The sequence below is a fragment of the Podarcis gaigeae genome (genome assembly GCF_964106915.1).
Source record: "Podarcis gaigeae genome assembly, chromosome: 15".
Taxonomy (NCBI): Eukaryota; Metazoa; Chordata; class Lepidosauria; order Squamata; family Lacertidae; genus Podarcis; species Podarcis gaigeae.
In genome coordinates, this window is record NC_139692.1 from 11779464 (window position 1) to 11795174 (window position 15711).

Genomic DNA, 15711 nt, shown 5'->3' on the forward strand with positions numbered 1-15711 from the left:
AGCAGGGAGTTTTGCTCAGACAAAAGCATTGCGAGTTGGGGAGAAGTCAGGGTGGTGTAAAGGAGCTCAATAATGTGAACCTGTGCAAATTTGGGTCCATGGTACCCGAAGGACTACCTGAGCCATTATATCCCAGCTCAATCGCTGAAATCATCTGTAGAAGCACCATTGTCCCTAGTGGTACAGAGGCCTGACTGGCCACAGCTAGAAGCCAGGCTTTGAGTGTTGCATGTTCCAATCTTTCAGCAGAGACACAGCAGCCATTCTTGCTTTTGGCTTTCCAGTGTCTTTTGGAAGAACTTTAGATGCCAGCAGGCTTTTTGCAGCTGTTTAATTATTATTATTATTATTTTAATGGCTATTTGTAGAATTTTGCATCTCGCTTTCAGGCCGAGGGAGCCACCGGCATTTGTCCACAGACAGCTTTTCAGGTCATGTGGCCAGCATGACTAAACCGCTTCTGGCGCAATGGAAACCAGAGTGCATGGAAACACTATTTCTCTTCCCACTGCAGCGGTACCTATTTATCTACCTAGGCTCATGTGCTTTTGAACTGCTAGGTTGGCAGGAGCTGGGACAGAGCAACAGGAGCTCACCCTGTCGCGGGGATTCGAACCGCTGACCTTCTGATTGGTAAGCCCAAGAGGCTCAGTGGTTTAGACCACAGCACACTCGCGTCCCTGGTTGTTGCCAATGCTAGTCCTACTCAGAGTAAACCCAGTGAAGTTAACGGACATGACTACTTAGGTTCATTTATTTCAGTGGATCTACTTTGAGTGGAACTTAGTTGGATATAACCCTATGTCCTGCTTTCTTGCCTGTTATGTGTTGTGTTATAGATGTCATGTTATGTGTTATAGATACCATGACAAACTACGCTATAGCTAGGTCGCCTTTCCCTAAGCCAGACCCTACCGCAAGAAGAGGAATATTAAGCAGATGATACTGCTTCTTCAGAAGGGACGTGGATGGCTCTGTGGGTTAAATCACAGAGCCTAGGACTTGCCGATCAGAAGGTCGGCGGTTCGAATCCCCACGACGGGGTGAGCTCCCGTTGCTCGGTCCCTGCTCCTGCCAACCTAGCAGTTTGAAGGCACATCAAAGTGCAAGTAGATAAATAGGCACTGCTCCAGCGGGAAGGTAAATGGTGTTTATGTGCACTGCTCTGGTTCGCCAGAAGTGGCTTAGACATGCTGGCCACATGGCCTGGAAGCTGTTCGCTGGCTCCCTCAGCCAATAAAGTGAGATGAGCGCCGCAACCCCAGGGTCGGCCACGACTGGACCTAATGGTCAGGGGCCCCTTTACCTTACTGCTTCTTCAAGCAGGTATTCATTCATGCATGCATTGTACTCATAGCTTATCCTTCATCAATTGAACAGCAGAAGGTTCCTATTCCTCCTCAACACTGAACACAATGAGCATCCCCTCGCCACACACACTTTTTACGACTTGCTTCATTGCCATCTCACCTCACACAATCCCTATTCAAGCTTTATGTCTACTTTCATTCAGAAAACGCTTGGAGGAAAAGGAGAGCTGTGCACATCACTCATGCTCTCCATGTCACCAGCGGCCCCACTTCCAGGAGATTCACGGTGAGTTCAGCTGAGATCAGAGAGCAGTCAGGGGACACAGACAGCCGGAATCCTTGCTTTTTGCATTATACGGGAAAATAATCATAAATTTAGTGGGTATCTACCTACAATAGGTTTTTCATGAACGCAACTCCTTTTGGGGAAATGAGTGGTATAACTGATATAGTAAATATAATTGAGTCATATAGCTTGGTATGCTAAGCTTGGGAAAGTTCATCTGAACAGAATAACTATTAGATGCTTTCTTGAATCAATTGAAAATCCATACCTAGAGAGTACTTTTTAATGGGTTCTTCTCCAGCTGGCAAGAGGTAGCATGTGCGGTCCCTCAGCACTCTGTTGTGGTCCAGATGCTGTTCAATGTGTTCAGTGATGAAAATGAAGAGAGAAGTCCCATGAAGTTTTAAAAGTTTGACAATGCTGGTTCGGACGGAGGACAGTTGGATTGGCAATGATTAGAACTCAAGCCAAGCTTCATCAGTGGGCAAACTGATCTGAAAAACATCAAGATAGCAATTAAAGGTTTACAATGGAGAAGAAGAAGAAGACGACGAAGACGAAGAAGAAGAAGAAGAAGAGGAAGAAGAAGAGGAAGAAGAAGAGGAAGAAGAAGAGGAAGAAGAAGAGGAAGAAGAAGCACTACAGAAATCAAGTGGAGGAAATAATAGTTCAAATACAGCAATGATTAGTGACTGTAAATTTGACCATTTGAAGAATGTATTTCTGATTCTTATAGAAATAATAGTAATAGTAATAGTAATAATAATAATAATAATAATAATAATAATAATAATAATAATAATTTATTATTTATACACTGCCCATCTGGCTGGGTTTCCCCAGGCACTCTGGGTGGCTTCCAACAGAATATTAAAATACAATAACCTATTAAACATTAAAAGCTTCCCTAAACAGGTCTGCCTTCAGATGTCTTGTAAAGTCTGATAGTTGTTCTTCTCTTTGACATCTGGTGGGAGGGCGTTCCACAGGGCGGGTGCCGCTACCAAGAAGGCCCTCTGCCTGGTTCCCTGTAGCTTTGCTTCTCGCAGTGAGGGAACTGCCAGAAGGCCTTTGGCGCTGGACCTCAGTGTCCGGGTAAAACAATGGAGGTGAAGACACAAATGTTGTACTATCTCACTGCATTATCTCACTACATGCCCACAGAGCTGATGAGTGCCCCCTCCAACTGCCCCCTTGGCAGGCCTTTGCAGAGCTTACCTGAGTCCCGAGACGGGACTCTTGTTAGCCAGTTTAGCCTTCCCAAGTCTTGGACAAGTGTACCTTGTTGTTCACCCCCCTGTACGGGCCGGCTCCTAGGCCATGTGGTGGTGAGGTCGGTTACTTTTCTCTCTCTTAAGAAGCACACAGAGCTGTAGGAGGAAGTTGGAAAACAGATATTCTCTTCCACTTCTTCTTTCAGCTTTTCAAGGCTCAGATTAATTCTACTGGATCAAACTTTTACACAAATCCACTGGGAGAGCGAAGTTTTCACTCTCTGTTGGGGGGCAGTTGAAATGGGGAACAGGTGAGAGAAGTGACCAGAGGTGGAGATTTTGCTCAAAAATCTGAATGTGCCCATAGGCCTTGGCTGAGTCAGACTACTGACTCAGAAGAAGCCCCAAAGACATTATTATATTAAGATTATTATGGCCTTTCACATAATAAATGTATTGGTGCTGACCTTTAAAGCCCTAAACAGGCTCGGCCCAGTACAGTGGTTCCTCAGGTTACATAGGCTTCAGGTTACATATGCTTCAGGTTACACACTCCACTAAGCCAGAAATATTACCTCAGGTTAAGAACTTTGCTTCAGGATGAGAACAGAATTCGTGCTCCAGTGGCACAGCAGCAGGAGGAGGCCCCATTAGCTAGTGGTGCTTCAGGTTAAGAACAGTTTCACGTTAAGTACAAACCTCCGGAACGAATTAAGTACTCAACCCGAGGTATCATTGTATACCTGGAGGAGCATCTCCACCCCCATCATTTATCCCAGACACTGAGGTCCTCCTCTAAGGGCCTTGTGGCCATAGCTGTCAACGTTTCCCTTTTTTAAAGGGAAATTCCCTTATTCCAAATAGGATTCCTCACAAGAAAATGGAAAAGTTGACAGCTATGCTGTGAGAAGCGAGGTTAAAGGGAACCAAGCAGAGGGCCTTCTCGGTAGTGGTGCCTGCCCTGTGGAATGCCCTCCCTCAAATGTCAAGGAAATAAACATCTATTTGACTTTAGAAGACATCTGAAGACAGGGAGGTTTTTAACGTTTGAGGTTTTATTGTTTTTCAATATTTGTTGGAAGCCGCCCAGAGTAGCTGGGGCAAGCCAGTCGGATGGGCAACATCATTATGTCTCAGGTAATAGCTTCTTCACTACAGCTTTTAAGTTTCATTCTCACTACACCCATACTCTCCGACATTCTCTGATGGAAACTGGGACGTCCTTAGGAAAAGCGGGACTTTCCAAGGTCAAATCAGAAACCAGGACAGCTTCTGTAAATCTAGGACTGTCCCTGGAAAATAGGGTCTGCTGCCTCTTCCCATATTTTTTCTCTCACACTGTATTTGGGTTGCATCCACATTTAAAGCACTCTCATCGAACTGTATGTAGCCAGGGCTTCTGGCACAGAATCATCGGAACTGTAGTTTGTGGAATACTCTCCCTGGGGTGGCTCACCTGGCGGCTTCATTGAATATCTTTAGGTGCCAGGCAAAAAACCTATTCCAATTCTCCCAGGATTTCGTTGGGGAGCTGTTGTTTTTGTTGGTCACTATGTTATGTGTTAAGGGACACGGAAGGCGCTATGGGTTAAACCACAGAGCCCAGGGCTTGCCGATCAGAAGATCACGGTTCGAATCCCCGTAACGGGGTGAGCTCCCGTTGCTCGGTCCCTGCTCCTGCCAACCTAGCAGTTCGAAAGCACATCAAAATGCAAGTCAATATATAGGTACCGCTCTGGCGGGAAGGTAAATGGCATTTCCATGCGCTGCTCTGGTACGCCAGAAAGCTGCTTAGTCATGCTGGCCACATGACCCGGAAGCTGTACGCCGGCTCCCTCGGCCAATAAAGCGAGATGAGTGCCACAACCCCAGAGTCGTCCGCAACTGGACCTAACAGTCAGGGGTCCCTTTACCCTTACCTTTATGTTATGCATTTTTGTGAGTTTTTTTATTGCAAACTGCCCTGTGATCCTCGGATGAAGATTATAGAAGTTATAGAAGTTATAGAAGTTATAGAAATTTAATAAATGAGGATGAGGATGATAATAATAATAATAGCAACAACAATCATTTACGAAGGCTTCTGAGAGTTGTTTAGAGGCCCTGCACTCCCTCCCACAGAGCTACAGTTTCCAAAATTGCTTAAGTAACTGTCCCTCTTCCCAGGGAACTCAGAATTGAAACTCTTTGGGTTAAACCACAGAGCCTAGGACTTGCCGATCAGAAGGTTGGCAGTTCGAATCCCCGTGACAGGGTGAGCTCCCGTTGCTCGGTCCCTGCTCCTGCCAACCTAGCAGTTCAAAAGCACAGCAAAGTGCAAGTAGATAAATAGGTACTGCTCTGGCGGGAAGGTAAACGGCGTTTCCGTGTGCTGCTCTGCTTCGCCAGAAGCAGCTTAGTCATGCTGGCCACATGACCCGGAAGCTGTACGCCGGCTCCCTTGGCCAATAAAGCGAGATGAGCGCTGCAACCCCAGAGTCGGTTACGACTGGACCTAATGATCAGGGGTCCCTTTACCTTTAAGGGGAACAGGGATCTGGCAACTCAGCCCCCAGTAGCAAACTACAGCTCCCGGGATTCTGTGAGGGGTAATACAGTGGTACAAGAGTGCTTTAAATGTTTGGTGTGGATGTGGCCTTGGCCTTGGCCTACTCTCCTTGAAAGGTGGAAGAGCATCAGCTCACCCTGGAAGCAATGCGGGGGTACAAGTAAGTCAGGAGTTACACATATCAAAGCCATAGTTTAAAATCTGCATTGGGAATATGGCAATTATCTGCTCTCACCACATTTCTCAGCCCTGACTGAGGTTTAATTAAAACCAAGTTAAACACACACACACACACACACACACACACACACACACACACAATCTCTATTTCAGATATCACCCGACTGCATACCGTTCCTATTTTGAAAAGGGGAAATAAAGCTTTTATCACAGAGTTTTTAATTTACTGAGAGAGCCTTCCAGTTCAGCTGGATATTATTCGCTCATAATATTTCCTTTAAAGAAATATATATATAAATTAGCTAATCCCCCATAATCTCCTTGAGTTGCACCTAAAACACAGTTTCTTCCAAGTGACCTTTTTGAGAAAGGCTGTTTCTATGGCAACGGCATTGTTCGATTCAGTCAGGGGGAAAAAATTCCGGCATGGAAGGGGGGGGGGACACACTTAATTTTGCTGCTTTTGATGCCACATTTAATGCTGACAACATGCCAATGAGGCCAAACCATACCCTCTTCTGTGTTTTCGGAGCCATTTTGGATGGAAAAGCAATGACCCAGTGCAGAAAATGTCGATCTCCCTCCACATTTTACAGGTGTGTGTGGGGAGACCTGTGTGTTTAACAGAAGGGGCATTATTACTACTCAGACTGACCTCTTGCATAAGACAGCTCATAAAAAACTCAAGCTGTAATTATTGAGGTAAGGCGATAACTTTTGGTTCAACTACTGCAGATCTCTGGGGACAAAATCAGAGAATGTATAAATACACAGGGTTTTCCGCCATACCCAGGCAAACTTTATTGCTCACAGCCAAAGGCCACCACAATCCAATATAGTTTTCCACTACTCTGGGAATTTGGTTCTTCGTGTGTGTGTGTGTGTGTGAGTGTGTGTGTGTGTGTGTGCGTGTTCAGAACCACATTTTCTTAGGTAGCAGGCAAAGCTTAATGATCTGGTCTCACTTTCCTTTTGCTCAAAAACTGAAAGGGAAACCAAGTCAGAATGGCCTTGAGATTCCAAACCCTTGTACTGCTCTCATTATCAGTGTTTTCCAGGGTTTCCATCACCTACCTAAAGATCCTGCTGCACAAGGACACTTGAAAGATTGAATATGCAGCATTATCTTTTAGTAGACGATGGAGAGTTTTGGGGAATTTTGCAAATTCTAAGGATTTGGGGGATTCTAGTGTTAACTGATCTGACCTGCACCTTCCAAACTAATGTGCAGATCAAAATGTATTGAATCCTTCAGATTTTGCATTTCTCTGAATTTTGCAATGCAGTTCTCAGAACACAGGATGTCCCAATATGCATATTTTAAAAATGCATATTTTAGAGTAAGATACATTTGAAATGCCTGCACCAATATAAATTCAGAGATCTTCATTTTGAAAAACTGCAGATTAATGCAGGAACGGATTTAGAAACAAACACATTGGAAGTGACACCTTGGCTAGTACTGCAAAGCTCTGCCACTCTGCCTACAGATTCCTCTGGCTCCACCAACTGGGAAGCAATTGCAGTGCTATGGCAGCTGCATGAGAACAGTCTTGTAGCAAACAGAAAGCAGGCCACGACTGAAATAAACTCTTATTTCTACTAACCTTAACCTCCGTTTTATCTCGGCTAGAAAGAAGAGAGAGGGAGGGAGGCTGGGTCTACAAGTGAGGCAGAAAAAGGTGGAAGAACAGACTGCAACACCTCAAAGTGCAGGGATGTTTGTGGGGTACACCGTTTTGAGCACCCCCATGCAAAAGAAATCCCTTGCACACAGAGAAAACTTCGATTCAGCTTTAAACAGTTGTGTTTTCAAATGGCCTCCACCTTTCCGCTGAAGGAAATCACCTAGATCAGCAGCTAGGGTTATATATATATCCCTGTTTGCAAACCGATCAAGGCTAACCACATCACGGACAGGCTGATATAGCATGTTATGACTAACTGCATGTATAAAGTGATCTCTCTCTCTCTTTTTAAAGTATTTATACTTTTCAGGTTTATACAATTCACTGATTTTACAATCATTTTGACATTTCAAAACTTGACTTCCTTCCCCCTCTTCCTGCCGTTCCTTAAATTTATTTTTAATATCTTCTGCATATCCTAATTAACTTAATTTGCTCTTTTATTCATCTTCTGTAAATATACACTCTTATGAAACTGCAGGTTATTACAATAATCCTGTCAATGTTTTTATCTGTTTACAATTTATCTGTGAATATCCACTAAACCATTTCCATTCTTTTATAAAAAGTTTGTTATCTTGATTTCTTATTCTTCTGGTAAGTTCCGCCATTTCTGCATATCCCATAAGTTTTTGTATCCATTCTTCTTTTGCTGGGACTACTTCTTCTTTCCATTGTTGGGCAAGTAACATTCTTGCCACTGTAGTCTCATATATGAATAAATTTCTTTACAGTGTGTGTAGTTCTGAATGTAGAAAGTAATCTCTAACCGCAGAGGTCACCCCACTGCCACAACCACACAGAAATGGGAAAAAGTGAGGAAAACTTGGCTTACCAAAAAGTAACACTCAGTTACTGTCTTGTTGTTGTTGTTGTCACATCATAGCAGGGTTGCCATATTTCAAAGAGTAAAAGCAAGACACGCTGAAAGCTGTTGAGCTTTTTTAAGCTATCTGGACACCAGGCCAACTTAGCATGTTGTGACAAACTTCAGGTATACGGTTGCCTCTAGTCACAGGGGTCAACCAGGGATTTCCCCATTGCCACAGCCACTCAAATATCAGAGGAAGTGAGGGAAGCTTGTCTTACCAAATAGTAACATTTGGTTTCCTATTATAGCTTACACAGTTTTGCTTGTCTTATACAAAGGTGAATTATAACCAAATTAAAAGCATTATTTTTTAAAAAAAAACAGTAATAATTAAGCATCCAAACAACAAAGTGATAGATAAAAAAGGTAAAGGTAAAGGACCCCTGGATGGTTAAGTCCAGTCAAAGGCGACTATGGGGTTGCGATGCTCATCTTTCTTTCAGGCCGAGGGAGCTGGCATTTGTTCACAGACAGCTTTCTGGGTCATGTGGCCAGCATGGCTAAACTGCTTCTGGCACAACGGGACACCGTGACAGAAACCAGAGTGCAAAGAGATGCCATTTACCTTCCCACCATAGTGGTAGCTATTTATCTACTTGCAGTGGTGTGCTTTCGAACTGCTAGGTTGGCAGGAGCTGGGACAGAGCAACAGGAGCTCACCTTTTGACGGGGATTCGAACCGCCAACCTTTTGATTGGCAAGTCTAAGAGGCTCAGAGGTTTAGACCACAGCGCCACCCGCATGCCCTTTTAATACAGTGATAACAGGATGCTGGACTAGACGAGCCACTGGCTTCGGACTATCTTCAAAGGCACATTGCAGTAATCTAACCAGGAAGTTACCACAGCACCGATCACCAGAGCCAGGTTATCTCTAGGCTGCCTGCCAAGCTGGTGGAAAGCAATCATGTGCAGAACAGACTGAGGCCTGCTCAACCAGCTGGGGGATCATTAATACTACTACTACTACTACTACTACTAATAATAATAATAATAATAATTTATTATTTATACCCCATCTGGCTGGGCCTCCCCAGCCACTCTGGGTGGCTTCCAACAGAATACTAAAATACAATAACCTATTAAACATTAAAAGCATCCCTAAACAGGGCTGCCTTCAGATGTCTTCTAAAAGATGTCTCTTTGACATCTGGTGGGAGGGCGTTCCAAATTGTGGGTGCCACTACTGAGAAGGCCCTCTGCCTGGTTCCCTGTAGCTTCACTTCACACAGTGGGGGAACCGCCAGAAGGCCCTCAGTGCTGGACCTCAGTGTCCGGGCAGAACGATGGGGGTGGAGACGCTCTTTCAGGTATACTGGACCGAGGCCGTTTAGGGCTTTAAAAGTCAGCACCAACACTTTGAATTGTGCTTGGAAACGTACTGGGAGCCAGTGTAGATCTTTCAAGACTGGTGTTATGTGGTCTCGGCGGCCGCTCCCAGTCACCAGTCTAGCTGTCGCATTCTGGATTAGTTGTAGTTTCCGGGTCACCTTCAAAGGTAGCCCCACGTAGAGCGCATTGCAGTAGTCCAAGCGAGAGATAACCAGAGCATGCACCACTCTGGCGAGACAGTCCACAGGCAGGTAGGGTCTCAGCCTGTGTACCAGATGGAGCTGGTAGACAGCTGCCCTGGACACAGAATTCACCTGTGCCTCCATGGAGAGCTGTGAGTCCAGAATGACTCCCAGGCTGCACACCTGGTCCTTCAGGGGCACAGTTACTCCATTCAGGACCAGGGAGTCTTCCACACCCACACCTCCTGTCCCCCAAAACCAGTACTTCTGTCTTGTCAGGATTCAACCTCAATCTGTTAGCCACCATCCATCCTCCAACCACCTCCAGGCACTCACACAGGATCTTCACCGCCTTCACTGGTTCTGATTTAAAGGAGAGGTAGAGCTGGGTATCATCCGCATACTGATGAACACCCAGTCCAAACCAGAGGGTCTCAGCCTGTGTACCAGATGGAGCTGATAAACTAGTATCATATCTGTCTTGTCTAGACTGAGCTTTGGCTTATTGACCCTCATCCAATCCATTCCTACGACCAGGCACACCCCCCAGTGCCGTACATCCACCTTTTCATTTGAAGAACAGAGCTGTGTGTCATCAGCATACTGATGACAACACACTCCAAAGCTGTGGATGGGCCCACTCAGCAGTTTCATGCAGATTGTGTTTACTCTGTTTTCAGATGCTACAGAAAACCACCGCTGTGCTCTGTATGTGGTTAGAGCTATCACACACAGGACATTTTTTATGTAGTGACATTTTTGGTAGTCGTCTGTCATGTAACCTACTTACTTGGAGTGGGATGGGGTGGAATAATACTCTTAGCTTCCTTACACAGCAAAGTGGAACAATAGTCTAGCTATACACAACTTTCTTTCTGCTCCTAGATATTAACCTCTTTACGTGGTGGCTGATTGCAATTGGCAATTTTTGTCGCAGCATCGCAACAGGAGCCTCGCGTAACAGCCCCTTCTTCCTTTCGTGGAAGATAATCACCATGACTAAATATGACCTATATTTTTCCTCCCCTTCCAAATATTCACCCTTGAGAGATTGCCGAACCAAAATGCATGTTGCTCCACTGGACTTTGTTTAGCAAATAAATTCCAATTGCTTTCCCTAGGGAGACTTTCCCTTTCAAACTTGGCCAGCAATGGTTTCAGTTTTTTATCAGGGTAATATCAGAAGATTAAGCAGCTCTCATCCTGAATCCCATTTCTATCACACACCCGCACCCACACAATCTCTCTCTCTCTCTCTTTCCACATACGCTATTTCTAGGCAGGAGTAAGGAATTTGTTAAAATCCTGAACGCTACATCATGAGCTGTAGGAAATCCATCTTATTTGCATATTTTAGCTGCATGTAATCAACATAATTTGGATATCATTTTCATGGAAAGGTGGCAGATGATAGCTGGTGGACACCTCACAATTGTTCTACAAAATTCATACTGTGAAATTGCAGTGAACCCATTTGAGCCCCTGATATCCCCATGGAAGCTACTGCTATTTTTATTTATTATAATTGCTAGTCGTTTATTAATCACCTTCCACACAAGCATCTCAACTGCACAATAAAACAGCTAAAAACTGTTAAAGGAACACCAAAAATCAGATCTGTTTAAACACACACACACACACACTACAAAATACACACCCTCGGCAGAGATCCCTTCACTCAGCTGGGAAAGCCTTTTGCAGGGGTCAGCAAACTTTTTCAGCAGGGGGCCAGTCCATTGCCTGCAGACCTTGTGAGGGGCCGGACTATATTTTTTGGGGGGAAATGAACAAATTCCTATGCCCCGCAAATAACCCAGAGATGCATTTTAAATAAAAGGACACGTTATACTCATGTAAAAACATGCTGATTCCATGACCGTCCGCGAGCCAGATTTAGAAGGCAATTGGGCCGGATTCGGCCCCCGGACCTTAGTTTGCCTACCCATGGCCTTTTGGAACAAAAATGTCTTCAGTTGCTTATGGTAAATTCAGATTGCAGGTGCCAGTCATACATTGGCAGCAATGCTATTCCAGAGAACAGGGGCTGCACTAAGTCGGTAGAGCATGAGATTCTTAATTCCAGGGTCATGTTTTCAATCCCCCACTTTGGGCAAAAAATGCCTGCGTTGCAGAGGGTTGGATTAGATGACCCTCGTGGCTCTTTCCAGCTATGATTCTATGATTCTAAGAAAGCCCTGCTCTGAGTTACTATGCAACTTGCTGGAGAAGCTTAATAACCAACATTTCTTACCGGTGTATGCAGAGATTACACAAAACACACAGAGGATAATGATCAATTAAAATGAATCAGGAAATCAGAAAGCTTATTTACAATTCCTGCTGAAATAGAAAGGTCTTCGCCAAGTGCCTGAAGTTCAACAGATAGGGCATCTCTCTGACCTCTGGCTAGAGGAAGTTTCATAAAACTGGACCCACAATATCGACTTCTGGGGAATACGAACTGTGGAGCCATAGTGGATCACTAACAGATCACCCTAAGGATCTCAGTGATAGGGCAGGGATATAAGAAATGGACCGGTCCATAAGGTATCCTAGACCCAAGTTGTTAAAGGTCTCATTAATTTATACAAGAACTTTAAACTTGGCCTGGTAACATAAGGGCAACATATCTGTTTCTTAGCATCTGACACATATCATAATTTCACTCCTATGAGAGTAGTTGAATTTATAAACTGCTTTGACAGTTGAGGTTTCTGTAGACGTTTCTCTTTCTCACATATATATTGATAATACAATTCAAACAAATTTTTGTTGTTGTTGTTTAGTCTTGTCTGACTCTTCATGACCCCATGGACCAGAGCACGCCAGGCACTCCTGTCTTCCACTGCCTCCCGCAGTTTGGTCAGACTCATGTTTGTAGCTTCGAGAACACTATCCAACCATCTCCTCTGTCGTCCCCTTCTCCTTGTGCTCTCAATCTTTCCCAACATCAGGGTCTTTTCCAGGGAGTCTTCTCTTCTCATGAGGTGGCCAAAGTATTGGAGCTTCACCTTCATGATCTGTCCTTCCAGTGAGATCTCAGGGCTGATTTCCTTCAGAATGGATACGTTTGATCTTCTTGCAGTCCATGGGACTCTCCAGAGTCTCCTCCAGCACCATAATTCAAAAGCATCAATTCTTCGGCGATCAGCCTTCTTTATGGTCCAGCTCTCACTTCCATAGATCTTCCATACTGGGAAAACCATGGCTTTAACTATACGGACCTTTGTTGGCAAGGTGATCCCCTTCATGGAACACTGCCTTGCCGTGGTGAAGGGGCTTGAATAACTCAGAGAAGCTATGAGCTATGCCTTGCAGGGCCACCCAAGATGGACAGGTCATAGTGGAGAGTTTTGACCAAATGTGATCCACCTGAAGCAGGAACCGGCAAGCCACTCCAGTATCCCTGCCAAGAAAACTCCATGGACAAAGACAACAAGCATTCAAACAAATAGGCAGCATTTTATTTATTTTAGGTGAGGCTCAGTTATAACAATTCTGCTTCAGAAAATGACAACACGGGAGGCAGCAGTTACAAGTTACCAGTCTCTGCAGCCACAGCAGGTGCTGTGATTCTCTACCAGTTTGACTTCACCCCTGGAGGCACACTCCATTGTCTCTCAGACAGATGCATGCCAACAACATATATTTATTTATACTCTGCCTTCTTCCCTGACAGGAGTCTGAAGGTGGCTTACAGACAGAAATAAGAACAGCTAAACACATCCACACAAATCTATTAAAACCATACAAATAATTACAATAAAAACAGCATGGAACCAGTCCTTTCATTAAAAGTAGTCAGTTCCCAAAAGCCTGACTCAAACTTTTAATCAGCTGCATGCAACACTGGTTAAGGACCTTCATGACCTATTGACACCAAACTCATGGATTCAAAAATAGGATCCAGAATCTACGATATATATTGCGTGTCGAGGTCCCCAGGGCCACCCCAATAACTCACACATCACACAGAATTTTTTGCTTAAGATTTTTGGCATAATTTTGGCCACAACTTTATTAAAATACAAATTTGTGAGTGGTTGCTTAGGCGTTGGTTGCGACTATCTGCCCCCACCATGGGGCACAGACTGACATTCCGCACAATGCGAAAGTCAGAATAAGGGAATACAGTTGGGGGTAGCGACGGAGCAGGGAACCTGCCCTCACCCCAAATGCAACCAGGAGCTCATTGCTATGGCCTGAGCCCCCTTGACAGAGTGGACAAGCAATAGTTAGCTCCCAATTCTTTTAACAGAATCCCTTGCAGCAGCAGCATTAGAGGGGCAGGCACAGCCAATCCATGTCCCTCAACCAACCAAACGATAAACCAATGCCTAATCGTATCCTTACAAGTTGTGACAATTTGCTACGCAGTAGGCAAAAACCAAATGGCCCCAGCCAATCAGCCAGATGGACAAAATTCCTACCTGGCCCCTGTCCCAAGAGCAGACGACCCCATGACAGGCATAGCAAGGTCAAAGTGAACAACCCTAATTCGGGGGGGGGGGGGGGCGGGCAATCCAACGCACGGGCGAAAAGAGGAAGCCCTAGCCTCGTGCAAGGAGTTTTAGCATTTCTGGCTGTCAATCAACAAATGACAACATTAACTTCTTCCCAACAACAAGGGAAGCCCCAATCGCATCAGTGGCCAACGATCAATTAGCCTGCCCCCAACTTTGGAGTGTCCTAGTGGCCCCCATCGCAACACGTGCTCTCCACGAAGGAGAACATGCTTTTTGGGAAGTTATTTGTCTATTTGCCATGCAGTTGAACACCTCTTGTTATATTGCAACCAAATTTTGAGAGCAAGGAGTAGGTGTTTGTCTATGTTTAGATGCAAGTGGGTGTCGTTTTGAATAAAGATGGTGGAATGAATCTTTCAAAACCGCACTGATTTTATTCAAATTTTATATGATGGTTCCTGAGACTGAGTTTGGATACAAGTGGGCCATAGCTGTCAACTTACAGATTTGAAAATAAGGGACCAGCAGCCTTGAAAATAAGGGACCAGCAGCCAAAATAAGGGACCTGCAGCCTCACCTGTTACAGGCACTCCAGTCTTCCTGTCCTCCTGCAGTCTGGTCAAACTAATGCTGGTAGCTTCGAGAACACTGTCCAACCAACTTTGTAACCAGAGGTTCAACTGAATAGAATCTGAATCACATGCACCACAAGGCCTATGCAGCCTCAACTTAAGATGGCTCCCCGGCCTGGCTTTGCACTGCAAAGTTTGCAGCAGCACGTGCAACAAAATGGCGTCCAGCATTCAAAACCCCCCTCAGCTTGCATTAACTAGCCACACACAAGGCATGCAAGCTCCACCCCCCTGTCGTTCTTAGACTTCTTATTGGGTGAGCACACAGCCAAGCAACACAGTTGGAGCTTCCCTCCTCCCTGGCTGGCAGGGAGAGAGGGAGAGGAGCTGCTTCCTTTGAAATTTAAGGGACATCATTTAAGGGACATTTAAGGGACATCCATCAGTAAGGGACAGCAGCGGGACATGGCGCTGGAATAAGGGACTGTCCCTTCAAATAAGGGACACTTGACAGCTATGAAGTGGGCACAGGTTTGAATCAAGATTCTAGACTTCCCCTTCCAAAACTTCATTACTTTGGATCACTGATTTCAAAACTGCACTGATCTTTCAGTTTCTTTGAGTCCCCAAGAAACACCAGGTACAAGGGCTGCCAGTGATCTATTTGCATGTCTTACAGGAACAAACAAACAATGAAGTTGGGTATGAATGGGTGCAATCACTACCTTGCCACCCACACAGCAATTCTGAAGTAGGGAAAGCTCTTAGCAGCCAAGCAACTTCAGCAAGATTGTCGTGATTATAAAACGTAATAAAAATGAAGAGTGGGAGGAATAATCATATCTGGATGGACAAGGCACCCCTTAGTTCCTTTGTCTGTGTTCTGCCTTTATTTTTCAGGGACAGTTTCTGTTCCTGAAACCTGTCCGCTGCCACTGATAAATTGCTCGCCCCATTTTGACTTTCGGATTAATGCCTTGTTAAATCATTGTTCATGTGTGTCTCTAGAGCTGTCGTTCAGGATTCAGCTGTCTCTTTCAGAGACTCTATACATTAAATTTAT

General features: G+C 44.8%; 1 protein-coding gene across 5 annotated transcripts in view; it reads right to left on the minus strand.

The window, feature by feature from the left end:
- The window catches only part of PKNOX2 (PBX/knotted 1 homeobox 2), a 438447-nt gene that overhangs the window by 234302 nt on the left and 188434 nt on the right, over positions 1 to 15711 (minus strand). For all 5 annotated transcript variants that reach the window (XM_083713657.1, XM_083713654.1, XM_083713659.1 and 2 more), the window contains one exon: positions 1865 to 2090. The gene's annotated coding sequence lies outside the window, so the exon portion shown is untranslated. The remainder of the gene's footprint in view (positions 1 to 1864; positions 2091 to 15711) is intronic.